Source organism: Orcinus orca, chromosome 1 (genome assembly GCF_937001465.1).
Source record: "Orcinus orca chromosome 1, mOrcOrc1.1, whole genome shotgun sequence".
NCBI classification, from domain to species: domain Eukaryota; kingdom Metazoa; phylum Chordata; class Mammalia; order Artiodactyla; family Delphinidae; genus Orcinus; species Orcinus orca.
The window spans coordinates 13,105,455-13,121,868 of record NC_064559.1 but is presented as its reverse complement, the minus strand read 5'-3'; positions in this window follow the sequence as shown (position 1 = coordinate 13,121,868).

Sequence of the window (16,414 nt, the reverse complement as noted above, 5' to 3'; positions counted from 1 at the left end):
CGTGAATGACTCTTCAAGTCCTCACGTTCCTTTCCTTGTGATGACTCTCACTCTCACACTTTTCCCTCCACTTCTTCCATCACTCCCCTCATCAAGAACCTGCCACACTGAGGCAATGCAGCAGTGTCTGCACACCATGCCTTATTTTTCTTCATCTATTCCTATCCATCTTCAACATTGTTGCCAAATTAATCCACCTTTAAAACATCACATTTATTTTATAATTACTTTGATCAAGTATTAGTAATTACTGTCTACCGCTCACTCCAGAGGTTCTTGGAATTTGTCTCCCATGGAATGTGTTTTTTTCCTCATTTGGCAGAAGTACTCTGTTGATAAAATTAAATAATGCCAGTCTTTTTTCAAATCACAGAAATGTTAAGTTGATAACTAAGACTTTCTTTGCAATTTTAGACTTTTCTCCTGTTTGTATTATATAGTCTTCTACACTTGCCACTGTTTGACTCGTGGCAGGTCCTGACAGATGACCGAATAATGAAAAAATTATACACAATTAAAATTAATAGAAAAGCTCAGAAATCATGAACCATACTTATTTGGGCAGCTCAGGTTTTTCATCATTTTCATTGTAGCTACTTGTTTTATTAATAAGTATACGTGTGTAGTTTCCTACTAGAAAAATATGGTATAGTCATAGTATAACCATTTTGGGGACTGATAAAAGTCTTACACTTTATAGGGGAGTTAAATGCATCTACATTTTTAATTTCCATCACTTACATGACTTTCCATTTCTCTGTTGCTGGTGGGGAGGAAATTTCCCTCCTACCCTCTTGAGTTTGTTTGGCTGGTCTAATAATTAAATTGACTCAAGACATATTAACAGGAGAAAAAAATTAATTTGTATGTACCGAGGTCTCATAGAAGTAGGACCTAAGAGGTGGCCAAGGCAGGAAGCTTTTATGCTTTTTAGACAAAGAAATAATAAACCTGTGAAGAACTGACAAGACAAAGAAACTTAGGCTTGGGTGCTTAATTAGTGAAGACTCTGAACAGAGTTTGGGATTGGGGTAGTAATTTAGTAAAGAAGTAAAAAGGGTAAAGAGTTGTTCATACAGCCTTTTGGGCTCTGAGTTTCCTATCTCTGGTGGTTTAAGGATGTCCCCCTTCCTCCTCGTACTAGGAGGGTAGCTTTCACATAGAGTTATTTCCTGTTTTTAGGGAGACAGAGGGGAAACTCAGAGTACCCTTCTTGCACGGGCTGTTTCTCAAGTAACTTCACTGCAAAATAATCAATATTCCATTGTGGCATATTTGGGGTGGCTTTCCCTGAGCCCCAACACTTTCATCTGACAAATTTGAAAATCAATGACCCAATAATTAATTCTGGACACCTCAACTTGTAAAAAGAGCCTCTTTAAAGAGATGCCTAAAGACTTTTATAATTATCATCTCACTGTGGGAGGTTGAGGGAAAGGGGAAGCAGGTGTTAGCTCCTATTGGGAGAGAATTTTCCACAGAATTTTCCTTTAAGGATCTCCCTTTGGGAAATAGGAAATAGTAGAATCAAAACAGTATGGTATTGGCAAAAAAACAAACACATAGATCAATAGAACAGAATAGACAGCCCAGAAATAAACCCATGCATATATGGCCAATTAATTTATGAAAAGGCAGCAAAAAAATATACAATGGGGATATTTAATAGATGGTCTCTTTAATAGATGATGTTGGGAAAACTGGACAGAAATTGGAACACTATCTTACACCACACACAAAAATTATCTCAAGATGGATTAAAAACTTGAACGTAAGACCTGAGCCATAAAACTCCTAACATAACACATAGGTGGTAAGCTCCTTTACATCAGTCTTGGTGATGATTTTTTGGATTTGACACCAAAAGCAGAGGCAACAAAAGCAAAAATAAGCAAGTGGCATTACATCAAACTAGAAAGCTACTGTACAGCAAAAGAAACCATCAACAAAATTAAAAGACTTACTAAATAGAAAAATACATTTAAAAATATATCTGATAAGGGATTAATATCCAAAATACATAAGAACTCATTCAACTCAATAGCAAAAAAACCAAACACTTCTACTTAAAAAATGGGCAGAGAGCCTGAATAGACATTTTTCCAACAAAGGTATACAGATGGCCAACAGGTACATGAAAAGATGCTCAATATTACTCATCATCAGAGAAATGCAGATCAAAACCATAATGAGATATCATTTCACACCTGTTAGAATGACTAGTATCAAAAAGACAAGAAATACTAAGTGTTGGCAAGAATGTGGAGAAAAGGAAACTTTTGTGCACTGTTGGCAAGAATGTAAACCGGTGCAGCCACTATGGAAAACAGAATTTATGTTCATCAAAAAATTAAAAATAGAACTACCATATGATCCAGCAATTCCACTTCTGGGTATTTATTTGAAGAAAAACAAAAACATTAACTGGAAAAGATATATGCACCCTCATGTTCATTACAACATTATTTATAAGAGCCAAGATATGGAAACAATACATGTCTATGGATGAATGAATAGATAAAGTAGATGTGGAATACATATATAATGGAATATTATTCAGCCATAAAAAAGAATGAAATCTTGCCATTTGCAGCAACATGGATGGACCTTGAGGGTATTGTGTTAAATAAGTCAGACAGAGAAAGACAAATATCATATGATCTCGCTTTTACGTTAAATCTTGAAAGAAAAGAAAAGCAAACTCACACATACAGAGAAGAACAGATTGGTGGTTGCCAGAGGCGGGGCTGGGGTGGGCAAAATGGGTGAAGGTAGCCAAAAGGAACAAACTTACAGTTACAAAATAAATGTCATGGAGATACAATGTATAGCATGGCAACTAAAGTTAATAATACTTTACTGCATATTTGAAAGTTGCTAAGAGATTAATCTTAAAAGTCTTCATTACAGGAAAAAAAATTCTGTAACTATGCATGGTAACAGATGTTAACTAGACTTATCGTGGTGATCATTCTGCAATATATACAAATCATTGTATTATATATCTGAAACGAATATGTTGTGTGTCAATTATACCTCAATAAAAATAAATACAGGGCTTCCCTGGTGGCGCAGTGGTTGAGAGTCTGCCTGCCGATGCAGGGGACACGGGTTCGTGTCCCGGTCCGGGAAGATCCCACATGCCGCGGAGCAGCTGGGCCCCTGAGCCATGGCCGCTGAGCCTGCGTGCCCGGAGCCTGTGCTCCGCAACAGGAAAGGCCACAACAGTGAGAGGCCCGTGTACCGCAAATAAATAAATAAATAAATAAATACAAATAAAAAATAAAAATAAAAGGCATTAGGTACAAAAAATTGCTAATTATCTCCCAGGATCTGTTCAAAGTTTCTTCCCCTTAATAGAACCACCTGAATTTTAGCAGGGTACAAGTCTGTCCAAATAGATACTATGTTTCCTAGCTTCCCTTGCAACTAGGAGTGGTCACATGATAACATTCCAGTCTGTTGAATATAACTGGAAATGATGTTTACAACTTCTAGACTGTGTTTAAAAGGATAATTTCTTATCCTTTCCTTTTTCGCCTTTCTTGCTGGTATAGAAATGATAACACATGTAGCAGCCAATTTGGACCCAGAACCACATTTCATACTGAGTCTTTCAATAACTTTGTGGCAAAGAAATATCCTACCAGCTCAGGACAACTCCCCTTTGGACTATTAAGTGGGAGAGGAACAAAATTCTGTTGTATTAAAATTATTGTAACTTTCTATCTTCTTGGTACAGAAACTTAACTTAGACCCCCACCCCCACAAAGTCGCAGATTTTATGTTCAGGGTTATATACTGAATATGATTTTCTAAAAGATGTACAAAGAATTAGAAGAGATTTTGCACTGGCTAGCAAGATCCTGGGAGAAGTCTGTACTGATTTAGTGAATTTGTATTGCAAATAAGATAAAGCAGTTTAGACAATAGTTATCACATCCCACGTCTCATTCATCTGCTGATCACGGGGTAAATTAGGTAACTGCTGACCCCATTCTCCCGATGTCACAGCCTGAAAGGAGGTGGGCTAGTCTCAATTCAGCTCTGGATGGGTGCACAGGAGAAGATGTGATGCCCACTAAGGATGGAGTAACCTTGGTCACTGCTTCGGATGGCCTTCCAGTCACATTGTTTACATGAAGACCTCAATCAATCTACTTCAACTTTCTCCCTGAATAAAGATCTTTGTGAAAGGGTCCAAAGCATTTACATCATGGTCCAGGGGCAGCCATAAACACAGCATCCACCTTCAACCACATATATCTGGAAAAATCTGGATTATCTATTTAATGAGATTTTCCTACTCTGCAACAGTGAGAGAATGGTGGGTAAAGTAGTGGTAGCCCCTTATTTTTCCTTTCCCCTTATTTGTGAATGATGTAAAAAATGCACAATTCAGTTAAAATATGTGAGTGTGTAAGAAAGGTTTGTATGATTCAGCTCATAGAACATTTTGTAACACCTTCCAAGGCCCATACGTGCCTCCATATGCAAGCTTTCACTGTTCCCAGCAAAGGTCCTCCACTCCAGGTAGGTCAGTCTTCTCCTTGTTCTTCAGACAAATGATAACACAGAGCACTTGATCATGCTGCTTTCTACAACATGGAGTCTCTCCTAGCCCTACCTCCCACCCTTCTGCCTCTCTTAGTCCCATACATCGTTCAAGAAACAGCTATTTCTTCCCCATGAAAACTTCTTGGATTATTCCAGTCTACAAACATCTCAGTATTCCACAAAATCCTACTGTACCTAGGACTATTTCCCTATTGTATAATACAGCATTATGCCATATTAATTGACTCATTCATATTTCCTGGGTGCCTGCCATTTTCAAATCATTCTCTTAAGCTCTCGGTTTATATTGTACTCTGGTAGATAAATACACAAATAAGTACAACATAAAATAGAAAGAGAACATACAAAAAAGTGCCATAAAGTGGCCATTTGGGAAAAAAAAAAAGATAATCCATTTTGACTAGAAGGATCAGGGAAGACTTCGTGGAGGCAGCTTTTGCATTGGGACTTCAAGAATTTGTATTTCTGGGGCTTCCCTGGTGGCTCAGTGGTTGAGAGTCCGCCTGCCGATGCAGGGGACACGGGTTCGTGCCCCGGTCCGGGAAGATCCCACATGCCGCAGAGCGGCTGGGCCCATGAGCCATGGCCGCTGAGCCTGCGCGTCCGGAGCTTGTACTCTGCAACGGGAGAAGCCACAACAGTGAGAGGCCCGCGTACCGCAAAAAAAAAAAAAAAAAAAATTATTTCTGGAAGTAAAGAATAGGGAATTCTAAACACGGGAAACTGTTTATAGAGAGGTATCTCACTGGTGGTACTCTACTGCAAAGCGGCCTCAGGAGGTACCAGGAAAAACTGCTGCCTGCTAATTACTGAGGGTCACCATGTGCAATGGAAGCTAGCTGCTAGGAAACCTGCCTGGGCTGCAGGAGCTGGGCACTAGAGAAAACATGTGTGTTGAAGGTGGCTGATGAAACAAACACACTGGAACCAGAAGGAGAAACCCCTTCTTCCTGAAGTATTTTTCCAATTCCTTCTACTGACAAAGCTTAACATCATGTCAGTTGACACAGGAGAAAAAATATTTACAGGGCTCATCTCCATTATTGCAGAGCAGGGAATGAAGGACAGACTTGGTGCTGAGAGGCAGTAAGTTGAGAATTGGCATAGTTAACTCCTTTGGCTGCACAGTCTCTACATGCACCTTTCTATACACATTTGAACTTCCGTACAGCAAGAAAACAACAAGATAGCTAGGCAGAGAAACAGGAAGAGAGAGAAGTCAGCAACATGGCTGAATAAGACACACCCTCATGAATAAGACAACCCTCATCATTCCCCTCCCCCCCAACAAAAACTTGGCATCCATCCACAGACAAAACTGCCTTTGTGGGAGCTGTGGGATCTAGCACCATACACAAAGGGACCCAGAAAGACCATAGTCGTGCCTATGAACCCTGCAAGGGTTTGTGAACCAGTCCCAGCCCTTCATGGCTATAGTCTAGGGGTCCCTGAAAAACACCACCTATGGAAGAGAAAGCCTTTGTGGAAATCAAGTTTCCAGTGGAGATGTACCAGCACAACACTGGAGCAAAAAATATGTTTGCATAAAATGGAGAGGGTAAGAGGAACAGTTTGACTTTACCCACACCACACCCCCTACCAAGGAGGCACAGCTCAGGGATAAGAAAGGTCTTCTCAGCCCGTCATTTTTCTCATAGGAGAAATGGAGAGCAGGTGAGTGAGCACCCAGCTTCTCCAGCTGTGTGAGGCACTGCAAAAGAAGCATATTTCTCCCACTCTACCCAGATTACTGAATCATGAGCTACATGACTGGATGATGGAAAAAACCTGAGAGAGTGGTAGATAGAACTCTCAGAGGGCATTAAAGGGATGCAGACCCTACTAACTGTATCACAAACTCTGTCAAGAAGCTCAACCACAAGCCACTGGGGTTGCATTGCCCATGTATCCTGACAAATGACCCATGTCACCCCAACACACCCCCACCTAGCCCCCTGTGTATGTTCCTGAAAGCAGCAGTGAGAGTGAACTTTGACAGACAGCTAGTAAGCACACACAGAAAGCCAGCCAAATCTGTGGGCCAGGGAAGGACAACAAACTTGAATTTTAGTACCACTCTTGGTAAAGTAACAGGGAGGCTGTCAGCAACCAACCAGGTGCATTGCAGAATTGAGAGAAAACATGTAAGCTTAAGAATTCTACCACAAGAGGGAGCAAAAGCACGGAGCAGGTGTATTCATAGAAGGTCTCAGAATTCCTAGCTGGGCTGATGGAAGGTGTTTCTCTCCTGAAGGTAGTTAGTGAAGACTGGTGAAGGTGACTTCAAATGCAAAGACAGCAATGCAAAATTCCAAGGAATATGAAAATCCAAGAAAACATGACACCACCAAAGTATCACAATAATCCTCCAGTAACCAATACCAAAGACATGGAGGTCTGTGTTTTTTTCCTGATAAAGAATTCAAAATGACTGTTTTAAGGAAGTTCAATGACCTACAAGAAAACACAGAATCATGAGCTGCATGACTCGGTGGTGGAAAAACAGGAAAAATAAAATAGGGAAAATGATACATGAACAAAATGAAAATTTTAACAAAGAGAAATCATAAATCATAAAAAGGAAGCAAACAAAAATTCTGGGCTGAAGAATACTATGAATAAAACATGAAATGGAAAGCACAATATAGAACATCAACAGTAACATGGATAATGCAGAAGAAAGAATCAGTGAGTTAGAGGACAGAAACTTTGAAATTATCCAGTCAGAGGACAACAAAGCAAAAAGAATGATAAGGAGTGAAGAAAGACTACATGATCTATGGGATACTATCAAAAGATTTCCAGAAGGCAGAAAGCTTATTGAAGAAATGATGGTGGAGAACTTCCCAAATCTGGGAGAGATTTAGATTTTCAAGTTCACAAAGTTTGTAGGTCAGCCAACAAACTCAAAGAGATTCTCTCTAAGACACATAAAGATAAAACTGTTAGGGGGCTTCCCTGGTGGCGCAGTGGTTGAGAGTCCGCCTGCCGATGCAGGGGACACGGGTTCGTGCTCCGGCCCGGGAGGATCCCACATGCCGCGGAGCGGCTGGGCCCGTGAGCCATGGCTGCTGAGCCTGCACGTCCGGAGCCTGTGCTCCGCAACGGGAGAGACCACAACAGTGAGAGGTCCATGTACCGCTAAATAAATAAATAAATAAAACTGTTAAAAATCAAGGTCTGATGATCTTAATTTTTACTGTGCTTTTTTCCCGTGGGTAGTGGTCAGCCGATTTTAGCGGTGTGGTATACTTGCTGAAAAATAATGCTGGCGTGTAGGATTTGTGGTGTTGTTCATGTTGGTAATAAAGGAATTTCAAAAAAAAATAAAAAGCAAAGGCAAAAAGAGAATCTTAGAAGCAGCAAGAGAAACAAAGCTTGTAAGTCACAAGGGAACCCCAATAAGGCTATCAGGATAGGGTTTCTCAGCAGAGATCTTATGGACCAGGAGAGAGTGGATTGATATATTCAAAGTTCTGGAGAAAAAATACCAGCCAAGAATACTCTATCCAGCAAAGCCATCCTTCAGAAATAAAGGAAAAATAAAGACTTTCCTAAACAAACAAAAGCTGAGGGAGTTCATTACCGTTAGAGCTGGCTTACAAGAAATGTTCAAAGAAGTTCTTCAAGCTGAAATGAAAGGACAACAATTAGTAACAAAAGCATGTTGAAACATTAAACGCCGTGGTAAAAGTGAGTATATAGTCAAATTCAGAATATTCTAACTCTGTAATATGGTGGTGTGGTAACCACTTAACTCCGGTATAAAATGTTAAAGGACACATGAATATTAAAAATAACTATAGCCACAATAATTGTTTAATAAATACACAATATAGAAAGAGGTAAACTGTGACATCAAAAATATAAAAGGAGGGGCTTCCCTGGTGGCACAGTGGTTGAGAGTCCACCTGCCGATGCAGGGGACGCGGGTTCGTGCCCCGGTCCAGGAGGATCCCACATGCCGCGGAGCGGCTGGGCCCTTGAGCCATGGCCGCTGAGCCTGCGCATCCAGAGCCTCTACTCCGAAACGGGAGAGGGCGCAACAGTGAGAGGCCCACGTACCGCAAAAAAAAAAAAAAAAAAAATATATATATATATATATATATATATATATATATAAAAGGAGGAATAAAAGGGTAGAGTTTCTGTATGAGATCAGAGTTGAGCTGTTATCAGTGTAAAATAGACTGTTATATCTATAAGATATTTTATGTAAGCTTCATGGCAACCACAAGGCGAAAACCTACAGTAGATTCACGGAAGATAAAGCGAAGGAATCAAAGCCTACCACTATGGAAAATCATCAATTCACAAAGGAAAGTAGCAAAAAAGAGAGAAAGGATCAAGGGAACTACAAAACAGCCATAAAACATTAATAAGATGGCATGAGTAAGTCCTTACCCATCAGTAATTAACATAACAATAAATGGATTTAATTCTCCAAACAAAAGACCCAGAGTGGCTGAATGTATTTTAAAAAAGACCCAATAATAAGTTGTCTACAAAAGACTCATTTCAGCTTTAATGACACATAGAAGCTCAAAGTGAAGGGATGGAAAAAGATACTTCATGCAAGTGGAAATGAAAATAGAGCAGAGGTAACTACACTTATATCAGAAAAAATATACTTAAAGCCAAAAACTGTAACAGGAGACAAAAAATGTCATTATATAATGATAAAGGGGTCAAATAATCAAGAGAATCTAACAATCATAAATATATATGCATCCAACATCAGAACACCTAAATTTATTAAAGAAGTACTAGCAGATTTGAAGAGAGAAATAGACAACAGTATAATAATAGTGTGGGATTCATACTCCACTTTCAACAATGGATGGATAATTCAGACAGAAAATCAATAATGAAATATTTGACTTGAACCTAACAGACATATACACAACATTCCATGCAACAGCAGCACATAGGATTAAATTTAATCAAGAAAGTGAAAAACTGTGTATTAAAAACTGTAAGACATTGATGAAAGAAATTAAAGAAGATACAAATTGGAAAAGATTCTGTGTTCATGAATCAGAATTAATATTGTTAAAATGTCTATACTACAGAGAATCATCTATAGATTTGATATAATCTCTATCAAAATTCCAATGACAGTTTTTCACAAAAGTAGAAAAAGCAGTCCTAAAATTTGTATGGACCACAAAAGACTCTACATAGCCAAAGAAATAATGAGAAAGAAAAACAAAGCCAGAGACATCACACCTTCTGATTTCAAACTTTATTACAAGGCTATAGTAATCAAAACAGAATGCTACTAGCATATAAACAGACATATAGACCAATAGAACAGAATCATGGGCCCAGAAAAAAACCCACACATATATGGTAAATTAACTTATGACAAAGGAGTCAAGGACACACAGTAGGGAAAGGATAGCATCTTCAATAAATGATGCTGAGAAAACTGGATAATCACATGCAAAAGAATGAAATCAGACCCCTATCTTACACTACCCACAACAATTAACTTAAAATTGACTAAAGACTTAGACCTAATACCTGAAACCATAAAATTCCTAGAAGAAAACATAGGGGAAAACTTCCTTGATACTGGTCTTGGCAATACTACTTTTTTGCATATAACACCAAAAGCATAAGCAACACAAGCAAAACTAACAAGCTTCTGCACAGGCAAAGAAACAACACAATGAAAAGACAACCTACTAACTGGGAGAAAATATTTGCAAATTATATACCTGATAAGAGATTAATATCAAAAAATATAAGGAGCCCATACAACTCAATAATAACAAAACCCAGATAATTCAATTAAAAGTGAGCAGAGAAACTAAATAAACATTTTTCTAAAGAAGACATACAAATGACCAACTAGTACATGAAAAAGTGCTCAGTAGCACTAATCATCAGGGAAATGCAAAACAGAACCACGCTAGCTATAATCTCACACCTGTTAGAATGGCTATTGTCAAAGGACAAGGGATATCAAGTGCTAGAAAGGATGTGGAGAAAAGGGAACACTTGTGCCCTGTTGGTGGGAATGTAAATTGGTGCAGCCACTTTGGAAAACAGTATGGAGGTTCTTCAAAAAATTAAAAATAGAACTACCATATGGAACAACCACACGATCCAGTAATGTCACTTCCGGGTATATATCCAAAGGAAATGAGAACAAGATATAGAGGAGATATCTGCACTCCCATGCTTAATGCAGCATTATTCTTTATTAGCTAAGATATAGAAACAATCTAACTATCTAAGTGGCTGTCCACAGATGAATGAATAAAGAAGATTTGATGTATATATGTGTGTGTATGTGTGTGTGTGTGTGTATTATCTATGTACTATATAATATATATACATATGTAATATATATGAGATTATATATGCAGAATAACCTTCTTCCTCATAACAAAATACTATTTGGCCATGAGAAAGAAGGAAATCCTGCCATTTGTGACAATGTGGATGAACATTTAGGGCACTATGCTAAGTGAAATAAGTCAGAAAAAGATAAATACTGTATCATCTCACTTTTACATGGAATCTAAAAGAGCCAAACTCATAGAACAGAGAGTAGAACGGTGGTTTCCAGGGGCTGAAGGGTGGGGTACATGGGGAAATGTTGGTCAAAGAATACAAACTTTGATATAAGATAAGTACGTTGGGGGTCTAATGTGATTATAGTTAACATGACTGTATTATTTACTTGAAATTTGCTGAGAGAGTAGATCTTCAATGTTCTCCCCACAGAAGAAGAGACTCACAGACAATTATCATTTCTGAGACTCACAGACAGAGAACAGACTTGGGGTTGCTAGGGGAGTGGGTGGGGGAGGGAAGGACTGGGGTTTGGGATTAGCAGATGCAAACTATTATACAGAGAATGGATAAACAACAAGGTCCTACTGTAGAGCACAGGGAACTAGATTCAATACCCTGGGATAAACTAGAATGGAAAAGAATATGAAAAAGAATATATATGTAAAAAAATAAAATTAAACTAAAAATTCTGCTTCTCACAGAGGCCAGGAAGACAATATCTTATTTAATCCCTAAAACAGTTCTGCGAGGTTATTATCATCATATTTTTACAGCTGAGAAAACTGAGTCTCTCAGAGGGCTCATAGGTTGTCCCGGTCACTCAGCTGGCCAGTGGCTATACTTGTAATGGAAGCCAAGTGAGTTTGCTCCCCAAGTCTGTCCTTGCCTCTTCATCAGTGGTTCTCAAAGTGTGGTCCCTGGACCAGTGGCATTTGTATCATCTGGGAAATGGTTAGGAAAGTAAATTCTCGGGCTCCACCCCAGACTTACAAATCAGAAAGTCTGGAGAAGGGACCTAGGGGTCTAACAATTCGTCCAGGGAATTCTGATGAAATTTAAGTTTGAAAACCATTGCTCTCCTCAGAGCAGTGGGTGAGGGCAGCAGGGAAGAGCAGGGAACAGCCCAGGCAGGTCAGTGTGTCGCCAATAAGGAGAGGGCGGGCTCAGCTGAGCCTCTTCCCTGCAGGGCTGTGGGAAACAGCCAGAGAGCATCACAGTGAAGGGGCTAAATGTTCCAGGGAGGCATGTGATGGTGGGGCATTAAAATAAGGCAGCAGCAAATGCAGGCTTCCTTAATGCTCCCCCGATGAGCCCCACAGGGGCTAATAGGAGGAAAAGAAGGGGAGAAAGGCAATGAATAAAAACAGAAAGAGGATTAAAGCAATGCAGGGAAAGAAAAGGTAGATTCAAGAAGGTGTTGTGTAGGCTTTGGTAGAAAAATATTAACAGGTGACATGGATGCCTCTTGTAGATTGAATGCCCCTGCCGTGCCTGGAAGAGTTCTGTGTTCTTTAACTTTCTACTTTAAACAAACTGCTTGTGAATAGATAGATATGGCCCCATGGATATTTTATCACTGATTCTCTCAACTGGAGGGGGTGGTGTCAGAATTAGCCTGGCTCCTTTATCAAAAGACTTACGTCCAGATGTCACCTCAGAATGACTGAATCAGAATCCTGGCATTTTAGGGACCGGTAGGGGAAAGGTTAGCTGTTTACCTTATCAGAGCTTTCTGAGTAACTCTGATACATCTTTCACTACTCCCCACAAAAACACATATCAACACAGACACATGAGTAACTACTATTTGATTTTAAAAACTAAACAAAACACAACACAAGTAAACCTGTCACCCTTCAAATGATACTTCTGCAGAATCTCAGAAATGTGGGCTCCCGCCACCACCCGGTGCTGAGCGCCTCCAGAACTGGCTCTCTGTGGCAGGCGCAGGGCTCTATCTTCCCGCCTGGGTCAGGAGGTGCTGCCTGGTGTTTTGTGGCCACCCTGGCTCCTTCATACCATTGTTCTGGAACTCAGAGGTTTTCTGTTTTTTGTTTTTCTTAATTAGAATTGGCTGGGTCAAACTTAGAAAAAAAAAATTCATTTTTGTAGGGCTTCTAAGCCCTCTGCTCTGGGTTTCCAAGCTGGACTGTGTGTGTGTGTGTGTGTGTGTGTGTGTGTGTGTGTGTGTGTGTGTGTGTGAAGTACATCTCTCAGAGAGCTCCTCTCCTCTCCAACCATTCACTGTCACAGTGATGGTGACATTTGTGCTCTCTGGGGTTGTGTTACATACAACCCCATAAAAAACCTCCAGGTGAGGTAGGGGGTCAGGTGTAGGAACCAAAGAGGCCACGGGTGTTTAGAATGGTATTAAGGACCAGCTCTTCCATTACCAAGACAAGAGCAAGGCCTCCAAAACAGTTCTGGTTTCTCCTTCTCTCTCTCTCTCTCTCTCTCTCTCTCTCTCTCTCTCTCTCTCTCTCACTTCTGTGCTAATGGGTAGAATCAGGATGATACAGAAAATTATTAAAAGGCAGCTCCTGAGTGTACACGACTATGTGATAGGAACTATGCCAAGCACTTTGTGTGCCTTCTTTCATTAAAACTTTTCTTTGACAACCACCTGAGTTAGAGGCTATTATTATCCCATTGTACAGAGGAGAAAACTGAAGCTATGTACATTGGTTGCCCAAAGCCAAGTTGTAAAACTGAAATTTGAACCCAGCTTGGACCTAAAGAGAGCACAGCTGCTTTGGACTAGGATGATACAATGACAGAGTTCATAATTTTCAGAGGATTTTCTAATGCATGTCTTTTTGGGTTTTGTAGCAGAAAGAATAGGTTTTACTCCTATTGATGAAAGCAAGATGATGGGAAGAAGGAAAAGAAGCCAGTACTTACTTAGCCTGGTGTCAGAGGCTTTCACTTATGTCTAGTTATTTAATTAATGCAATGATCCTCTAACTTGGGTAGTATTATCTCTATTTTTACAAAAGATGATATAGAATCTCAGGGGAGGCAGACTTAGGCTGTTTTCAGGACATACCTGGGCCTGAGTTGACACTGAAACCCTGATCTGTTTCATGCCAATACCCCACAGCAGTTCAGTTTTGTGATTTTTATGTAAGAACCTGACGTTGGTTGTTTATGGCTTTGATGTGACATCTCCTGTGGTCTCAGAGGATCCCAGCTGCTTCTATGGGATTCTATATGACATTAATTCCAAGCCCAGGGGAACTGAAATACATGCCCTAGTCAAAGTGAATGAAGTAGTATATTTTATTCTTGTTTTAAACTGTAAGGAATCAGCCATATATCCACCTGAAATACTACCTAGAGGACCAGAGGATGGCTTAGGAGTCAGATTTTATTAATAGCTCTTTTCTATAAAGATAGGAAGGAAAGCCAAATCTGAGCATTCAGCCTCATTTGATGTTTTTTTCATCTCCAACGATTTTAAATTAAAAAGTGTCAAATTCCTCAATTTATAATGATATGACAATGAGCATGTACATGCACACACACACACACACACACACACACCCTACACACAGGGACCTAAAAAGCAAGGTCAGCCTCAATGCAAATCCACAGCAGCTTCTGAGACCCAGTGTGACAGATGTCACGGGTGATTCATAGCCATGAATCACTTAGCTCTTTGAGGAATGGCATGACGCAGCCCACATGGCAGAACACATTTGTTCTTTTTGGTAAATCCCTAAAATTCCGAGCAGCTGTTTGTTCCTTACATGTTCCATCTTGATAATGGGGGAAGAAAGGGTGGCTGGTGTGTATTTTGGCTGTGGTTGAATAGTACAATGGAGTTTCCTTCATGATAAAGGGTGTTCCTATTAGCCCTCAGCCCATGCTGAGAACTTGACTTGCTTTGTTGGGTTCAGTGCTTGTTCCTCCTCAGTGCCTGTCTTTCCCTGGGCAACATCAATGTCCGTGCATGTAACCCATCCAAGACTGGCCTTCACAGTGATTTAACTCCTTAGCTCCAAAGTTCTTCCTCTCTGCTTAAGCCAGATGAGCAAACCCATGGCTACACTCTAACAGTTGTCATGATACAGAATGGCTTCCCTTCTGAAGGCTTAAAGTCTCTGATGATATTCTGTCCATACAGCTCTTGTATTCCCTTATTTCCTACAATTATTTTTTGATTGTATTGAGATGTCCCTCTTCTCACAGTCTACCAGCCCTTTTCTGGTTTCTCCCTCCATGTTAGATGCTATGCCCTATTATTCCACAAAAACTGCTCTTGTCAAGGCATCTATGACCCCCATGTAACCAAGTCAGTTCTCAGTCATGACCTTACTGAAACTTTTACCATTTGTCACCATGACCACTCTTTTTGGAAATATTTTCTGTATCTCACTTTTAAGACACCACACTTTCTTGATTTGAGCCCTAATATCACTTATTCTCAGTCTTCAGTCTCCTTTGCTGGATTTTCTTCTCCTGACCTCTTAATATTGGAGTGTTCTAGAGCTCAGAGCTGGTCCTACTTGATATTATCTATACCCACTCCCTAGGTAACGGCATCTAATCTGATGGCTTTAGATGCAAACTATTATGTATAGACTGGATAAACAATAAGGTTCTACTGTATAGCACAGGGAACTATATTCAATATCTTGTGATAAACCATAATGGAAAAGAATATGAAAAAGGATGTATATATGTGTATAACTGAGTCACTTTGCTGTACACCAGAAATTAATACAATGTTGTAAAACAACTATACTTAAATAAAATAAATTAAAAAAAATAATCTCATGGCTTTAATCATCATCCACATTCTGAGAAACCCTCAAGCATAGCTCTAGCCTGGATCTCAGTACTGAACTCCAGGCTGTTAATACACAACTGCTTATTCCACATTGCCAGTTGGGTGTCTAATAAACACCTCTAACCTAATACATCCAGAATCTAACTCTTGATTCCTTTCCACCTCCACCCACCAATCTTTCTCAGCACAATTAAATAGCAATTTGTCTTTCCGGTTGCCGCACAGGTCAGAAAATTGTCATCATCTTGATTCTTCTCTTTCTCTCACACCCCCATCCTCTATGTCATCAGGAATCTTATCTTTCAAACTATAGCCCAGATTCAACCACTTTTCACCAAATCTCCCACTAACAATAAATTTGTTGGTCAAAGCCAATAAATTTCTCATCTAGATTATTGCAGGAATCTTGTAACTGATCATTCTGTTGCTATCATTGTCCCTTACAGCATGCAAGCAACTTGTTGAGTGTTTCTTTTAAAATGCAAATCAGTTCATGTCACTTTTTTTACTTAAAAGTCTCCAATAGATAGACCTGAACACTGAATATTAAAACTAAAACTACATTGCCTCTAGAATAAAATATAGGAAAATATCTTTATGACGTTGGTACAGGCAAAAATTATTTAGAGAAAACACCAAAGGCACAAACTAACAAAGAGAAAATAATTATAAATAGTATTTTATCAAAATTAAAAACTTCTGCTCATCAAAACACTTAAAAAATAGGCAAGCTAC